This window comes from Cuculus canorus, chromosome 17 (genome assembly GCF_017976375.1).
Source record: "Cuculus canorus isolate bCucCan1 chromosome 17, bCucCan1.pri, whole genome shotgun sequence".
NCBI classification, from domain to species: Eukaryota; Metazoa; Chordata; class Aves; order Cuculiformes; family Cuculidae; genus Cuculus; species Cuculus canorus.
In genome coordinates, this window is record NC_071417.1 from 72162 (window position 1) to 84249 (window position 12088).

Below are 12088 nucleotides of genomic sequence, written 5' to 3' on the forward strand. Positions count from 1 at the left end.
GCTATGACTCTCCTGCGTAATTGCAGTGGTCACCCAGGGACCAGCGCTGTGGAAAACATAAATGCCTTGATTAGGAGAGAGAAGTTTCCCTCCCTTGCCTGGCTGCCCTGAGTTCCCAGAACCGTCTGCTTGCCCAGGATGCAGGCAGAACAGAATAGCACTGTCCTGCTTGGGCTGGTGATTGCATAGAGTCTGCTATGAAAGCCCCCCTCTCAAAATAGCAGTTTCTAATCTCTCCTGAGGCTGTTAATCAGGTTTCTAATCCAGCAAAGCTGTCCATACTGTAACATGCTGTGGTTCCCAGGCCTTTGTTAGAAATCCTTCTTGGTTACAGCATTTACTGGGTGAGGGGACTGATGGCACTGCTTGACTAGGCAGAAATAGCTGCAAATATTTTGTGAGACAACCTCAGGCAGTGGTTGATGCCATGACCTGGCTGCACCTTACCTGTGAGTGGTGGACATTGCCAAAGGCTCATCTGCATGGAAATACAATACTGTCATCTCCTAATTTGAGATTTTTTTGTGACTACTGAAAGCAATCTCTGCTTTTCTGCAGACAGACACAAGAGCTGGTCCTGTCTGATTGTTTGCAAATTAAAAATGGCCTGAACATGTGTGACAGTCAAAGCTTTCTGGGTGGCTGCAGAGGAGCAGAGGTTTTGCCCCTGTACCTTGGCTAAATTCCAGCTGGCATAACAGCACCTGCTTCTTGCCCACCTTTCCTCAGGCAATTCTGTCTGTCCTGAGGGACCTCATGTGTAGCAGAGGGCATGATGTGAGTGATGGTGGGAGCTCATGTGCAAGTATGTGATATTTGCAGTAACAGTGAGGATCCCTCTGACAAAAGTCACTGATAAATGTAAACTCATCACTCACAAACCAATTCAGCGTCCTCATGCATGGCTGTACACAAGCAGGCACTATTAGTGAGGCAATGGGCTATTAAATCTCCTGCTACAGAAGCTGTAAGAGGCTCCCTGTGTCCCACGATGATATTTAGACTTTGAGGCTCTAGTTGAAGAGCTACCGGCTCCCAAAGGGCTCAGCTGGAGGATGCTGCAGTGACAATGGGGGACTGCGGTGGCACTCTCTAACTTGGCTACCCAGGGGGAAGAATGCTGAGCCCTATCTGGGGACTTGCCATGGTGCTTCCCAGTCTGTATGGCTGTGCCTGGTGTTCCTGTCCAGCTGGGAGCGGTGCAGCAGGGTGGGGAGGTGGCAGGGAGCTCAGGCTGGTGGGTAGCGCTTTCTGTGCCCTAGAGCCCGTCAAAGCTCCTAAGGGTATGGTTTTGTGTGCGTGATAGGGAAGTGAGGCCAGAGGCTACTGAACTTCAGGGGTATTGAGGCAGTTGTGTCCTCTGCTCCTATTGACATCACCAAAGTTTCATCTCTCCTCCCATCCCAGAGCTGAGCTGTCTGAGACCCCCAGGTAACCGGGCACTCCTAATGTAATTGCACAACTGTGCATCTCTCCAGCAAAAGCCTCTGCTACTTCCCGGTCTCCTCTCCCTTCCCAGTCCCTGAGCACAGCCCATTTGCAACACACCTTTGTGGGGCAGATAATAAACACAGTATGTTTTTCTTCTTTATTTAGTAGGTTCCTTCTGAGAGGCTCCAAGGTCTTGAACTCGGGGTTTTACTGAGCTTGCTGTTTGTCTGTGCCCAGGAGCACGCATACCTGCCAAGGGCTGGTTTGGCAGCAGTGGTTTCCTCCCCAGCAAGGCGAGCTCCTGAGGACTGAGGGGTCCACGGCTGATGGCTGTCAGCAAATGCTGCAGCAGCCTCTGCACTGGCGCCTGCATCCTGACCGCACTGGCTGGCCTCATCCAGAGTTTTGCTTTGGTATTTTTCTATTTACGTTTGTACATATATTTTAGCTTCATTTTGCTGTTCCTTTTCTCCCCACCCTTTGCCCCTTATTGCTATTGTTTAGCCAACACTTCAGAATTCTCCCATGCTTCACAAAGCCCAGAGCCCATGTTGCTTTCCTACTCCCTCCTCTCCACGTCTGACTGGCCCATGCCTCATCTCCCAGTGGCAACCTGTGCCCTGTCCCATCCCAAAGGTTGTCCGGCTCCGCATTGCACGTAGCAGTGGTGGAGAATTAAAGAAAACATTATCTGAAGGTTGAAGCCCAGCCCTGCACAGGGCAGGCAGGGGGCTGGCATCATCCTGCTGACAGGCCTTGCATAGTGTAGCCAAAATGAGAGACCCACCTTGCTCAGCCACCCACCCTGTCCTGGGAAGATCCCACAAGGATGTGAGGCAAATGTTTTCCTGGTGCTGGATGCTCTCAGCACCAGGCAGAGACTCATTTTGCTGCTCAGGGTGTTGATGTCTCACTTGTGTCTTGCCTTGGCAGCAGCAACTTCACCTAGTTGAGGGCTTTTCATTCCCTGCCCAGCATGACACAGGGTGGCCGGTGCTTGTGGTCCTTGTCGGCTGCACAGCATCTGATCACATCAGGCCATAAACTTGCAGCAAACAACCTGCCCCATCATTTGGTTTCCTAGAAACCCAGCGGTCAACTTGTCAAGCAGAAACCAAGTCTGCAGGGCTTGTTAAATCGACACAGCAAGGGACCATTGGAGGTTTGCATGATGAAGCATTCTCCGCTCTGCCAAAGGGTGGGAGGGTTGTTTTTTAACCTTTGCTTTTTCTGTTTGAGCAACAGAGGCAGAACAGCCCTTCAAAACAGCACAGAGGGACACCACCTGCCTGCACAAGAGGGCAAATCAGATGTTGGAGTTGTGTCTGGCTGCTGGAACCCTGGAGCCTGTGAGGACACTGCCTGTGCCTGGCAGCACCCTGGGCCACGGCCACAGCTCCTGCGCTGCCAGTTTGGCTGCCAGGCAAAGATGCTGGGAGCTTCAGCTGGAAACCAGCCCTGACCAAGGAAAACAAGCCGCTTGTCACTATGCTGTGTCCGTTTGATGCTTAGGCTAGCAGTGTGGGAAGAAAAAATTATTTCAGTGCGATAAGCATATTCTGAAATGTGGCTGCAGCAGTTGGACATGGGTGGCATTCCCAGCTGTCCTTGGGAGCCTCAGAGCCCTTCTCCAGCCCTGATTGCAACACTGACCATACAGCAACCCTCCCCTTGTTTTTGCTTTCCTTTTAATCTCTTGGCTTTTATCTTTGCCTTCTTTTTCTCCTCTCATTTTCTTTTTTTTTTATTTTTCCTTTTTCTTCTCTGGTTTTTTTTTTTTTTATTTTATTTTTTTTCCCCCTTTCTTCTACTTGCCTCTTTCTCCCTTCCTGCTGTGCTGTGCAGACAAAGCCTGACAGCCAGGAGCTCTTACTAGCTTTGTGAGCCACTGATGTCCAGCCATACCATGGCCTAACTTCACTGGCTGTGACAAGACCCCTTTCCCAGAGAGAAGGAACAGCTCTGGTGCCAGCAGCTGCTGAGAGGGAGCCTGGCCAGCTCAAGGTGTAACATCCAAACCCTCGGCTTGTACAAGCTGTTGTTCTGGTGCCTGTTAGTGAGCATTAACACACCGCAGTTCTGCCACTTGCAAATCCCAAGACTTGTAACAAGAGCTGGGGCTTTACCCAACACTGTCGATGTGAAAGGCTTCATGGAAACTTCTGTGGATGTCAGCTCTGAAAAACAAGCTTATCTCCTCTGAGCCATGCACTAGGTCTCTAATTTGAGTTATGGACAAGACACAATGGCAGCAGCTGGGCTGTACAAACACCTTCAGATTTCACATCGAGAGTCAGTAAAATCTGCCCCTGAGCTGGCCCAGCCAAGCTGCCCAGGCACTGGTGGCCAGCAGCAATATTGGTAGAGCTGGTGGTTACCCCTCTTCCCCATTTTTTCCCGTTTTTCCTTCTTTTTCCATGAAGCTCAGCTGCACGAATGTTTGATCCCCTGAGGCGCTGGCCCAAGAAATGGTGTGGGCCATCCCAAGTGATGAGGGCCATCCTCGCAGGGCAATCTCCCTGCAGTTGGCACCATCTGGCTCCAATGCTGCCTAAAATCCAGCTGAAAATGTTCCTGGGCTGCCTACAGCCCTGTTGGGGCACTGAGTGCTGGGCAAGAGACCTGCCAGGCCTTGGCTGGAATCATAGAATAGTTTAGGTTGGAAGGGACCTTAAAGATCATCCAGTTCCAACTTCCCTGCCATGGATAGGGACACGTCCCACTGGACTAGGCTGCCTAAAGTGCCATCCAACTTGGCCTTGAACACCTCCAGGGATGGGGCAGCCATAATTTCCCTGGGCAACCTGGGCCAGGGCCTCACCACCCTCACAGTGAAGAGATTCCTCCTTATGTCTAGCCTAAATCTGCCCCTCTCCAGTTTATACCCACTGCCCCTCATCCTATCACAAGCCTTTGTAAACAGCTCCTCTCCAGCTTTCTTGTAGCCCCTTCAGGTACCAGAAGGTTACTAGAAAGTCCTCAGAGCCTTCTCTTCTCCAGGCTGAACAAGCGCAACTCTCTCAGCCTGTCCTCATATGGAAGGTGCTCCAGCCCTTGGATCATCCTTGTAGCCTCCTCTGGACCCATTCCAAAAGCTCCATATCCTTCTTATTTTGAGGATTCCAGAACTGGACATGGGATGGGCACTGCAGCCAGGGACATGGGCCTGAAGAGCATCCCCTCTGCTTCCTATCGCTCAGCACCCTGCTGCTGTCCCAGATGATGTCTCCCTAGTACAAGTTCTGTGTGGCATCTGGTTTGGTTTTGCTGTTGCTCCCTGAGGCCTTGTTGCACTACAAGCTTGATTTTAATGGAAGCTGAAAGCGTGCAAGGATGCAGGAGCGGTGGACGCAGCCCTGTGTGGATGAAGCTCAGGCTGGTGCTGATTCCTTGACAGAGTGAACAGCCCGGCCGCTGCGTGCAGGCACTTGCAAACCCTCACCCTTGGCAAAAAAAGCCCTCCACACATTCCTAAAAAAAATATCAAGCAAAGCTTTAGAGACATGTAACTTGTTTTGTTATAGATTAACTGCTGCAATATACCCCAGGCACTTCGCTGAACTGGCCGCTTAACCTACTCTTCCAATCCTTTTTTTCCCAAGAGAGGCACACTCCAGATTGCTGTTATGGGGGGTTCAGACTGCAAAGACACTTGTCCTGCCTCTGTGCCTCTCCAGGTCTGCCTCTAAGCACCCCAGTACCAGGGCTGGGGGACACAGATGGGGTCAGAAGCCACGATGCTTCCTTTCAGTGCTGCACATTGAGTGATTAAATCTCCCCCAAACATCTGCCAGCTCCTCACTGGGGCTGCCACAGGGCCCTTTTCTGGGAGCACTGGTGCTCAGCTGGACAGGTTTCAGGTGCTTGCCTGGGATGCGAGAGTGTTTTGCTGACCCTGCAGCCAGTAATCTTTCTCCTGGACTTGGGACACCTCCCAAAGCCTCTCTTGGCCCCATTCCCCACTCAGTCGTCCCAGGACAGGCTGTAATCGTCTCTTGGCAGGACAGCCGTGACCTGAGCACTCCATATTTCCTCTGCCTTGCCAAGTGTTTGCAAAAAAAACCTCAATGATTTATTCTTGACAGCTCAGCTGGGTGGAGGAAAAAAAAAGTTTCTCTTCACATCTATTCTTAGGGTTTTTTTCTTATAAGAGAAGTTGCCAGTAATAATACTGTAGGAACCACTCCTGGGCCCATACTCATCGGTTTTCCACACTTTCCTATAGGAAGTGCCAGCCTGGTTTCTTGCCAACCTAATATCTGGTGACAAAGTGTCCAGCAGCAACACAGCCAGGGATTAGCAATGGTGCAAGTAAGCCATACTCCCTTGGCCTCAGATGGGGATGGTGGGTGACACCGGGCCCTCTGCTGCCTTTACAGTCACTGGCAGGTGACAGTGTCCATTCCCCACCCTGATAGCTGGTTATGGAAATACAGCTGGATGAAATGCAAAGCCAACATGGCCAGATAGGGCTTACAGACCAGTGCTTCCGGATGGGAGTTTTCTGGGAATGCGTTTATTATGGAACTAAGAACATGGATCCCAATCTTTCTGGTCCCATTGGATAAGGGTATTGGGGAGCAAGATGGGACTTGGGAGAAGCCCCACCACGATGGGCAGAGGAGGAGCCAGAAGAGTTGCACTCAGCCCTGATGAGGTGAGGTTGGTTTGTGTTAACCAATTCCTTTGTTTGCACTGCGTAGGGGGCTGGCAGGGGAGCCATTTTCTTCCTTGACAGTCCCCACCTGGAAAAGCAGGCTGTTTGCCTTATGGGATGGGGAAAAATACATCCATGTCTTAAAATGTGTTATTTAGTGAATGTGTTATATAGTGAATAACCTCTGCAGGTTATTCACTATATAAATGTATAGTCTTAAACGATCAAAACTGTAAAAGTCAGTTAATGTCTTCCATGTGTCTTTACCTACCTTCTTGCAGAGCTCTGCAAGGCCCATAAAGTACAGCCAAAGATGAGCTTATTCAGCTGAAGACCTGGGAATAATGGAGGGAGACCAAGAGACAGCCCAGGATTGGTGGCTATGGAACAGGATGAATAAAGCAGGATTATTGCCTGGGGGGATGTTGGCATTGCCCATATCAGGGAAAGGCCAGCACCAAGCCACATTCCCACTAGCTGGGATGCTCACAGGACTTGGACACGGTGTCTGTGTCTCTGGGCAAAGAAAAGCCACTTCGCTTTGACTACTGAATCTTGAGAGTCCTCTTTCCTACTAGCCCTTTGCCCTACAGCCCCAGCTTCCCTTGTCCTAACAAGAGTGGCCGCAGGGCTTGATCCCCGTGTCCATGCCACCCAGAGTGCCTGGTGGTGGGAACAGCCATGGGAGAAGTGAGCAGGCTGACTAGCATCCCAGAGCTGGGACAGTCGAGCTTTCCTCCACTAACAAGCCCATGGCTCCCAACTCCCACAAACCCAGATGCAAATCCCGGCTGTGCAATAGCTAAATACTGGGAAATTGGGCTGGTGCCAAGGACTTTGATCCCCAGCCATTAAAACCACAAGCTGACTTCTCTTGCAAAATCAGCTCCTGGGAAGGCTGACCAGGAGCTCAGGCCTGCAGGCCCCTGCTGCCTTTGTGGCCCCAAAATGGGGATTTGGCTAGGAAGCAGTGGCATCGCCCATAGCCTTGTCCTGTAAAGGTGCTGTGCTGGTGCCGGCCAGACACAGCCTGCACCAAATCCATGTATTTACCTTGGATTGCCCCCAAGTTCTCCCTGGTACAGCTGCACAGACCAGTCTCAGCAAGGCCAGCTGAAAACCTTTCCAGCTGGGAAATGCCAAGCAGAGGGCATGTGCCCAGTGTGGCACTGAGCTCCTTCTTCTAAAAATGTCCAGCAGGATGGGACGGGCAGCACTGCCCACTCAGGGCCAAGGTGTGGGACTGTGCAGCAGGGCTGCGGGCACTGCATTGTGAGGCTGTCAGAACTGGATGTTAGTGTCTGCCTCAAAAGTCTTATAAAAAGGATTTCTATTAATTTTTTTTCCTTTGTGGGGGTGCTTAGCAGCTGCAGCCCACCCTAGCTTGAATGCATTGCTGTTGGGTATGAGCCTTGCACTACGCTGGACATGCAATTGCAGTCTGGCTGGGTTGAAAGTGTCACAGGTGCCTTCTGCTAAAGGGCTTGATGAGACACTGATGAACAACTGCTTTTCCCCATTTTTGTTGTCCTTCTTTTAATTCCAGCACCACCTAGCATGCTGATGGAACAGCACTTTTTATGTTATTTAGAGGCAAACATGGGGAACAGAGAGATTTTTCAGTGAACGCCAGATTTTTGTCTTGATCAAATCAAGACAAAATGGAGTTTGCACAAAAAAGGATGTGTAAAAAGACAGCAGAAGAGCATCTGGGGCTTCTCATACCAAGAAGGCTCCTAATGAAACTCAGAGATGGTGATGGTCCCCTCCTGACCTGCTGCTGGAAATGTCTCTGCTTTCCAGGCCCACACAGAAAGTGAAGGTCCAAGGCTCTCGCAGTCATGGCCGGCCCTGTTGTGAGCTGCTTTTATTTCATTATTCTGTGGTTAAACTCAGATTTTCCTTGTTCTTGCTTGTCACTTTTATTAGCGTTTCTGCTCCTTTATTTATAACTGCAGCCTCCTCTCTCACACCCACAGATACACGTGGCAGCAAGACGCCTCTGCACTGGGCTGATCATCCTGCCAACCAGCCACCGTGTCCCTGATAATCCCCTAGGCCCGAGAAGTTTAAGACATCAATGTCACAAAGCCTTTAACATCATTCCAGTGTCACCTAGTTGTGGATCCCCAAGCACAGCAATAACTCAAGAGCGCTTTTCCACTCTGCCAAGTAAAGTGAGTGACTTCCAATGCTCCCCTCCCTGTTTCCTTGCAGTTGGGCTCCAGCGGATGGGCTCCAGTTGGTCATGCCTGGATCTTAGGATTTTTCAGCCCAGAGCTGCTCCTCTCCAGGACAAGTCTTGCCTGCAGCACCCAGACAGGTTCCCCTGTACTTTGGGAACCTCCTGGTTCTGGCTGGGACCAAGTGAAACTCTGTGCATTGGTGCCCAGCAGTGAGCTTGCTGCAAGGCTGGGGTTGCTGCTGCTGGCTCCCGTGGTATCACATCAGCTCAATAGAGTGGGAGCGTTTCCTTTTTTATTAGTGAGCCTGTTGGACTTTCCTGTACCTCTGCAGAATTCCCATGGATAGGGTTGGAATCAGGGTTTGTCTCTGCGCTGGCCCCCGTTGCAGCTCCTGGGAGGGAGATGGGCCCCGTTCTGGTCCCAGCAGATCACTGGGGCCACAGCACCCACCAGAAGAGACACAGCATCTGGCCATTTCTCTGGAGAAGGCAATTTTTTTTAAACAAAAAAAAAAAAAACCCAAAAAAACCAACCCCAAACATGTTTTTTAGGCAAAAAAAAGATCGGAAATACTGATCCAAAGTTCCCTCTGAGCACTCTCCCTGCAGGCAGCTTGCACTATATTTGTCTTCACTTGCCATTTCTGCTGCAATCAATTCGCAGTTGCCGCTGGCAAGGAACCCATCTATTAAAAGCTCGACTGAGATCTGTGATGAAGATGTCTGCAATAAAAAAATCTGGCCATTCATTACAAAGAAAAAAATAGTGTCCTCGTCTGAAGATCCTCATGACCCCAACAACATCCACTAAAATTGTCACCAACTGAGTTGTCCAGGCTTTGGAGCAGCTGTGGAAACCCAGCACAGTTCTGTTCCATGTGGGGAGGGATTCACTCGGCAGCTGTTCACAGACTTGGAAGCACTTGGTGTTCGCTACCTGTCAGAGCCTTATCTCCACGATTTGCTGCAGACCACCCTGAGGAGGCAGATTCCTCTAGAGTCAATTGCTTTTATCATAAAAACAAATGTTTCTTATCATCCCTTTCATGCCAGGATGAAAGCACAGATAGAAATCAAGGAATTCCCTGCGCTGCCTTGGTGGGCCATGCTGCCAGGTGCTTGCTTTCCCTCCCAAAGGAATAGGAAGGCAAATGGGAACCCTGAGTGGTCCCTGCCTTTGCCTAAAAAACAAGCAATTCCGCAAGGGTCATCCAACTCCCTCTGCTCGAGGAAGGGATGCTGAGGAGACGGGAGGGCCATGGGTCACTTTGAGGAGGCTGAAGGCTGTAGCCAAGCAAAACAGCGGCTGCGGGATACAATTACCGCCTATAAATAGCGCTGGAAGGCAAGCATTAGGGAGGGAAAAAAGCTATTCAAGCTAAAGGACAACGTTGACACAAAAGCAAATAGATATAATTAGCCATCAATAAATGGAGGCCAGAGTAGAGAAAGTATCTGATATCAGAAAAGTGAGAGCTCAGAAGGGTTTCCAGGGGGAAGCGTAGGGGAGAAGGCCAGCTTTTCAAACAGGCTGGGGCTATTTTTTAAAGCCATTAAGTTATGGGCTGTCAAATGCAGCCTGCTGTGATTACAGATGAGCATTGTTTTCTGTGTAAAAGGGAAGATATGGCCTCTCCATGAGGTCATGAATGGCAGAGGGGCCTGGGAAGCTTCCCTAGGCATAGCCCTACAGGTACAACCCTGGTCTCCACCGCTTCCTTCTCCCTTGGGCAAACTGGAGCCCCAGCCCTCCCTGAAGCCCTCTGTGTCCCCACTTCCTTTGACATCCCTGTCCAGGCACCAAGCCTTCCAAAGGGAATGCTTTGGTCTCCAGAAATGCTGGCGGGGTGGAGGGCGGGTGCTGTCCTCTTGCCCAGCCACGTCCCAGTTGGGGGAAGTGGGGCTGGGGGGTGTTTTCCTCACCACAGTTAAGGCATCATGTTGCCAGCGGCAGCTCCTGCCAGCCAGCAAAAAGCAGCTACAGTAGCCACATCCTGCACAGTTGGCCCAGGGCCCCATGTGGCCAGCAAGACACACCCTGCACCCTCCTCATCTCCGGAACACACCAAAGCACCCAGCCTTGAGTTGTGTGTGTGAGAACACCTTGCAGAGACAGTGCAAGAAGGGCTCTGGCCCCGCTCTGCTCAGCCCCCACAGAAGGAGAAGAGGGACGGCAGTTGGTTTTCTTTCCTATTTATGAAAGTAAACCTGGACAAACAAGTACATGAGGGACAAATGGCAGTGGACGTTGAGCTCACTCACCCCAGCCCTGCTGACCTTTAAACAGCAATCAGCAGGAGAAAGGTTGGCGCTGGCATTGCAGCTGCCTTGGGACTTAGGAAAACTCTTGCTCACACCCCAAGCAGCAGACGGCCAAGCAGCTGTCACATCCATATACACCCTCCTGTGCGCCTGTGGCACAGCCTTGCCCTGGACACAGGGACCAGTGCCCATAGGGCATCCCTCCTCCCTGTCCCTGTGCTGTCTGCTTGGGAAGGATCAGGATGGAGACCCACAGGGTGGCCCTCTGGGAGCTCTGACACCCCTGGCTGATGTGGCAGAGCCAGAGCTGAGCTGTTTGGAGATCGCTGGGAGCGGCCCGGGCAGTGCTTTGCCTCCAAACCCCAGGACTGCACTATTTTCTCCTGATAAGAGCAAGAGTCCTATGCAGGGGGGAGCAGGTGGAGGAGCCCCATTATCTGCTGCAGTCACTGCGGGCTGCTGCAATGACTTTTCCTTGCTACCAGGGAAATTTGGAGATGAATTTTCCCTTAAAGCCTTTGCAGCCTTCCTTTCTGGAAGAGACACTTTAGCCGAGAAGATGGTGTTGTCCTGAGCACAAACGGTTTGTACGTCTGTGCTGTATGAGCAGGTGGGACAGATAAAGCCATGGGCTCTCTAGCCTTGAAACTCTTTGACTCCACTGACTCCAGCAGCTGCATCGTGCACCCTCTGTTCCGGGGATGGCAGTACCTCGGGTGTCAAATGCCATCAGCCCTGTGCACCCATGAGGTCCCGTCCTGTGCAGAGCCCCTCCATGTGTGCCTGAGCTGGGGATGAGACTGGGGGCTGCTCCTGCTTTGGGGTTCAGGTGGCTTCCTCAGCTGGAGTTGGGGTGCAGGCAGCAGTGCCGGCAGCCCCAAGCACCTGTTGCATATGGTGGTGACAGAGAGACAGTTCCTCTGTGGTTGCTATTTCCAGCAGATGAAGTCACCAGGCTGCAGCGCCTGAACTCAGTGGAGGGTGAGTCTGTGCTGGCCTCACTGAGACCCTGCACACAGCCCCTGCTCACAGCAGCCCTCATGCCCTGCAGTAACAGCACCAGTGAAGCCCACAGCCGCCATGGTGGGTGGGGACCGAGCTCACTGGGGTTTGGGCTCCGGGCTCAGCTCTTGCCCCACAGTCCTACCACCAGTGCCTGGCAGCACCCAGGTGCTGCTTTTCAGAGCCACCTTGGCATTTGCCCCACAGGGCTGTGTGTCCCCTCATCAGGAATGTCCCTCCCAGGGACATGGGGTGTCCCAGACCACAAGCACAACATGCATAAGCACAACATGCTTTTGGTTAAAATCCTTATGCATGCTTTCACACGTGCTCTTGGCTGCAAACAGCCGTGCTGTGGCCAGCGGCCCTGGCACAGCACTGCAGCTCACCATCTACTGCTGCCTTCCAGTAACAGCCTCCAGCATGGCACACACACATTGCAGCTGACCATGACACTACATGGCTCCAACCACTGCTCACCGAGCACCCAGAGTCAGCGGCTCCCAAAAGCCACCGGGCTGCCAAAAGGATATGCAGGAGGTCAGGACTTT